Here is a 6505-nt window from a genome sequence, read left to right as displayed (position 1 = left end):
TCCCAGTATCAGGGTCTTTTCCAATCAGTCAGTTCTTCGCATCAGGTGGTCAAAGTATTGGAGCTTCAGCTTCAGCATCAGTCCTTCCAATGAATATTCAGGGTTGATTTCCTTTAGGATTGATTGGTTTGATCTCCTTGCAGTCCAGGGGACTCTCAAGAGTCTTCTCTACCACCACAATTCTAAAGCATCAATTCTTTGGCGCTCAGCCTTCTTTATGGTCCAACTCTCACATCCTTACACAACTACTGGAAAACACATAGCTTTGACTATATGGACCTTTGTTGGCAAAGTGATGTCTCTTCTAAGGAGCATGTGTCTCTTAATTTCATGGCAGCAGTCATTATCTGCAGTGATTTGGAAGCCCAAGAATGTAAAATCTGTCACTGTTTCCACTTTTCCACTTTCTATTTGCCACGAAGTGATGGGATCAGATGCCATAATCTTAGTTTTTGAATGTTTAGTTTTAAGTCAGCTTTTTCGCTCTCCTCTTTCACCCTCCTCAAGAGGCTCTTTACTTGCTCTTCACTTTCTGCCATTAGAGTGGTATCATCCGCATATCTGAGGTTGTTGATATTTCTCCCAGCAATCTTGATTTCAGCTTATGCTTCATCCAGCCCAGCCTTTCACATGATATATTCTGTATATGTTAAATAAGCAGGGTGACAATATACAGCCTTGAAATACTCCTTTCCCAATTTTTAACCAGTCCATTGTTCCATGTCCAGTTCTGTTGCTTCTTGACCTGTATACAGGTTTCTCAGGAGACAGGTAAGGTGGTCTGGTATTCCCATCTCCTTTAAGAATTTTCCACATTTTGTTGTGACCTACACAGTCAAAAGCTTTAGCATAGTCAAAGAAGCAGAAATAGATTTTTTAAAATTATTATTCCCTTGTTTTTCCTATGATCCAGTGGATGTTGGTAATTTGACCTCTTGTTCTTCTGCCTTTTCTACATCCAGCTTGTGCATCTGGAAGTTCTTGGTTCACGTACTGTTGAAGCCTACCTTGAAGGATTTTGAGGATTACCTTGCTAGTATGTGAAATGAGCGCAATTGTATGGTAGTTTGAACATTCTTTGGCATTGCCTTTCTTTGGGATTGGAATGAAAATTGACCTTTTCCAGTCCTGTGGCTATTACTGAATTTCCTGTTGAGTCTCTTCATTATTGAATACCTCATTTCAGCCATTTTAACTCACAAATATTGGGAATGAAAAACAAAAATCAAATACGAGCTTAACTTTCCTGCATTTCATAGTGGATTACACTTCCCTAAATTTTTCAGACAGTATTTTCTTTTTCTAGCTCCTCTTGACATTCAGGGATATATATATATATATATATATATATATATATATATATTCATTCAAGGATATATATATATATATACACACACACATTATATATAAAATATTATATGTATCTATAATCAAGGATTTATCTATATAATATAGCTATATCCACACATTCATATTCATTGCCTCTCTAAACTCTCCCCCCAAAATCACTCTATGTGGATGTCTCCTACATCTCCCTAATCGCACACACTGAGAGCAATCTGTAACACCTTTTAGTACCACAAATAAAATATACCATATTTAAAACACCTTTCAAACATGCTTTTCATTTCCTGGAGGTTCTATTTCCACATTTCCTGGAGGTTCTATTTCCACAAATCAATCTATAGAGGTTGATTTGGAGGTTCTATTTCCACAAATCAATCACGATTGATCCCCTCTATGTGTCTATTTCCACAAAGTTCAAGAACCTCATCCACCACTGCCTACTCTTTCCAACTTCATTCTCAATTCAGTTCAGTTCAGTCGCGTCCGACTTTCTTTCTCAGCATCAGGGTCTTTCCCCATGAGTCAGTTCTCCGCATCAGGTGGCCAAAGTATTGGAGTTTCGGCTTCAGCATCAGTCCTTTCAATGAATATTCAGGACTGATTTCCTTTAGGATTGACTGGTTTGATCTCATTGCTTCATTCTCAAGCCCTTTCAACCAACAGATAACTTTTTAAAATCTCCAGAATATCTTTTAGGGTTTTCCACCTATTTCTATTGCTACTCCACTTGTTCAAGCCTCTACTATAATTTTGGGTGGATTATTGTGCTGGCCTTTCCCACTGTGGACCCCTTATTATACACACTAACTATCCTTTAAACTCCAGACTGATTATGTCCCCTGGTCAGAAACTTTCAGTAACTCTTTATTTTCTACACACTACGTTTGTCAGTCTGGCACTTAAAATGCTCCATGTCCTGGTTCTACAATATCTTTTTCATCTTTCACCTTTACTTTTCTCATTTACCAGATGTCTTCCAGCCAGATTGTATTAGTTAGTATGTCTTGTGGTTACCAAATCCATTCTTCTGCTTAAGCTTTTCCTTCTGCCTAGATACTAGAAAGACATTTTAATATGTCCAAATCCTACCTTAAGGTCTTAGCTCAAATGCTTTCTTCTCATGTCTCCTCTTGAACAACTAGAGCAATAATCAGTATCTTTCTTATGGTACTTACCACCCTGTAGCAGGTATCTGTAGTTACTTATGTGGATTATTTTGACAATGAGAACCTTTGGGATACACTTCACTTACATGTTATTTTTGTATCCTCGCCTCTGTGCCTAGCACAGTGCTTTGAGTGTACATAAATGGTGGCTTCAGTAAAAACAGACCATTAACTGATTAGAGTAATTCAACTGTTGGTTTTTTCTTTAAGGATCCTTGTGGCTGTACATTCAAATGCAGTAGACTTGTTTCTTTGCAGGCTTTTAATTTTCTTGCAAAGAACACCCATCAGATCAGATCACATCAGATCAGTCACTCAGTCGTGTCCGACTCTTTGCGACCCCATGAATCGCAGCACGCCAGGCCTCCCTGTCCATCACCAACTCCCAGAGTTCACTCAGACTCACGTCCATCAAGTCAGTGACGCCATCCAGCCATCTTATCCTCTGTCGTCCCCTTCTCCTCCTGCCCCCAATCCCTCCCAGCATCAGAGTCTTTTCCAATGAGTCAACTCTTCGCATGAGGTGGCCAAAGTACTGGAGTTTCAGCTTTAGCATCATTCCTTCCAAAGAAATCCCAGGGCTGATCTCCTTCAGAATGGACTGGTTGGATCTCCTTGCAGTCCAAGGGACTCTCAAGAGTCTTCTCCAACACCACAGTTCAAAAGCATCAATTCTTTGGCGCTCAGCCTTCTTCACAGTCCAACTCTCACATCCATACATGACCACAGGAAAAACCATAGCCTTGACTAGACGAACCTTTGTTGGCAAAGTAATGTCTCTGCTTTTGAATATGCTATCTAGGTTGGTCATAACTTTCCTTCCAAGGAGTAAGCATATATTCTTCCACAAAGAACTGCACATTGTAATGGTAGTAATCCCTCATGCCCCCCCTACGCCAGGTGACTGCCAGTACAGGCTCTATGAACATAAGCAGAATACCTAGATTCAGAGGTGGTAGTTCTACTGCACTGTGCATGGCCCAGGGCAATGATAATCATGCTTAAGATAGATTTAAGACCATTTAAGAAAGACATTGACGTGTGGTAGATATCCAGAGAAAGGAGCTAGAATTATTAGAGGGTTACAATATTGACCTATCTATCCATTCAACACATATTTAAAAGCATGTACTATAAAACTTAAGACTGCCCTCAGAAGACTTATGTTCTAGTGTTCATGCGGGTAGCTACAGCAACTAATACTACATATAGTATACATGGAGAAATGGACACATGGTATTGTTACTATATACAACACACAATGGAGAAAAATTAAGCAGGGGAAAAAAGATAGAAAGTGGCGAGGAGGTGTCATTTTAGAGGGAGCTCAGGGGAACACTTCCTTGATGAAGTGATAATTGAGCAGGAACTGAAGGATGTGTTAGTGAGAAATGTGGTTGTCTGGGGGAAGTTCCCAGGTGGAGGAAATGGTAAGCAGAAAGCCTTGGGATGGAAGAAAGCACAGTGTGTGAATAACACAGATGAACACAGATGTGGGTGGCAAGCTGTAGAAATGGGGACTTTAGATCACTTAGGACTTTTACTCAGAAACGGGAAGCCACTTGGGGATTTTGGCTACAGAGCAGATAAAGGGAAGCCAATTAGCTGGCTATTATATTTCACATGAAAATCATGGTGGCCTTGGCTAGAGTCAGAGAAGAGATGAAAAATGGCTGAATTCCAAACGTGTTTTTGGTAAAGTTGCCAAGATGTGCTGACAGACTGGAAGTGGGTTGTTAGAGAGGAGTTAGTTAAAGAATCGGAAGGAATGGATTTGCCATGATTAAATTAGAGGACTTGGGAGAATTGAGGTGGGAAAGGGGAAAGATAGGCTTCGTACTTAGTACAACTGGGAGGAGACAGTTTTAAGAGGTAGGGAGGAAGGCAGTAGGGAAGAGAGTTCTGTAAAGAATAGATTCAGCTCCAAATGGATAGGGTGTCACTGTAAATAACCAATGAGTTTCAGGTACATCTGCTTCATATGAGAACATACAGGGAACCATGGGAGCTGATTTATAAGGATTCCTCTAACTCAAGATTCTAATCATACTCATATACATACCTGTTTTATCTTTCCTTCATCAATATCACAGAAGAAAGCAAAGGGAATTCTCTGGCAGGCCAGTGGTTAGGACTTGGCCTTCTCACTGCTGAGAGCCCAGTTTCAATCCCTAGTCAGGGAACTTAGATCCCACAAGCTGAGTGGCATGACCAAAAAGGAAAAAAAAAAAAAGGTAAATCTAATATTTGGTATCAAGTATCTTACTTTCTATTATTTAAAAAAATCAATTTAAAATTTCAAGAATTAAATTCACACCTGACAATCTACCTCCCAATTAGAAAGTTCCAGAACAGGGATCTTATGCTTTATTCCAATGCTGAGGACATAGTAGGCACTCTATAGGTGAATAGACAAAATAAACAAATGAAAATTTACAATTTCAAGGCTTTTGATAGGTTGCCAAAACGTCCCCTAAATACGCAGTACTAATTCATATTCCATTCACCAAGAGTATGATAGGGCTCATTTCCCCCCAGTGTTGTCAATACTGGTAATTGTTTTTAACTACTGATAATACAAGAGGTGATAATCAGCATTTCATAGATTTTACTTGTACTTTTTATAACTAGTGATGTCCAGTACTTTTCACGCTCCATTAGCCATCAATATTTGTATTCTTGTGAACTGCATTTTAATGTATTTTGCCCATTTTTCAATGGTCTTTTCCTATCAACTGAAATGAGCTCTTCAATTATTGGACATCAAAACTGTCATATTGCATTTTTTACCTTATGCCATGAAAAATTAAAAACAAATTTCTTTACTTGTTGCTTTAAGTTGAATCTTTTTCAAACCACACTTAATTTCATAAACTCAATATATGATGAATTACTGATTATGTGTAAGGCAATGTACTAAGTATTACATAGTGGGTACCAAATAAAAGGCCCCAGACATCCCATTTTTAGGGATATTACAATGATGAAAGGGTGTTCAACATGCTTATAAGGTAGTAAGTGCAGTAACTGCTCTAAGTGTGGTAGTTCACTGTTCTTATGAGACTTATCTCCTCCTTCTGAGATTCAGGTAATTTTTAAGAAAGATAAAAAATGAATTAGGCAGAGAGGTGAGATTTGAAGGGGCTGAAGTGGAGGAAACAGAAAACACACACAATGCATGTTCAGGGAATAGTGAATAATCTAGTGCAGGCTGAACAATTTTGAAGGAAGAGTTATTTGTAAGACTAAATCTGCTGTACTGTTTTCTGAATACTTTCCTTCCATTATGTGGTCTGTAGCTGAATTCCCTTATGCCTTACTAAGGCATATTGCACTAAGTATATTTATAATCCTTGGAAAATGAAGCAGAAGCTGCACAAAGGTGGTTTTCATTATTATACCCCTGAACACCGCACTTTCCCAGTGTGGGTTACTCACAACTAAACTGGCTGTGTCATCTAAAGCAAGTGTAATCTAATGCTATGTGATCTAAGCTGGGTCTGCACTTCTCTTTGAGTTTTCTAATCTTATCAGAATAGATAATATTAAAGGTCCCTTCAGGGTTAAAACTCCGCCACGCCCACCCCCACCAAATATCCAAAACAATGATTATTCCAGAAACTGTTCCATCTTATTTTGATTCCAGATAGCCATTCTTAAGCTTACCTTATACCCTAAATATGGAGAACTCATCGTGAAGTCCTTGGCACAGGCAGCTTCAAAGATAAAGCAGAGTGTTACAGCGCTGTGTTGTGTGCGCTCAGTTGTTTAGTGGTGTTCGAACCTGAGCGACTCCCACTGTAGCTCAGTAGGCTCCGTGGTCCCTGGGATTCTCGAGGCCAGAATACTGGAGTGAGTTGTCACTCCCCTCTCCAGGGGATCTTCCTGAACCAGGGAACAAACCCGAGTCTCAGCGTCTCCTGCACTGGCGGGATTCCTTACACTGCACTCCTGGGAAGCCCCATATTCTAACACTGCATACACTGTAATCT

Source organism: Bubalus bubalis, chromosome 11, assembly GCF_019923935.1.
Source record: "Bubalus bubalis isolate 160015118507 breed Murrah chromosome 11, NDDB_SH_1, whole genome shotgun sequence".
Classification (NCBI taxonomy): domain Eukaryota; kingdom Metazoa; phylum Chordata; class Mammalia; order Artiodactyla; family Bovidae; genus Bubalus; species Bubalus bubalis.
The sequence above is the reverse complement of the archived record's forward strand: the minus strand, read 5'-3'. Positions refer to the sequence as shown.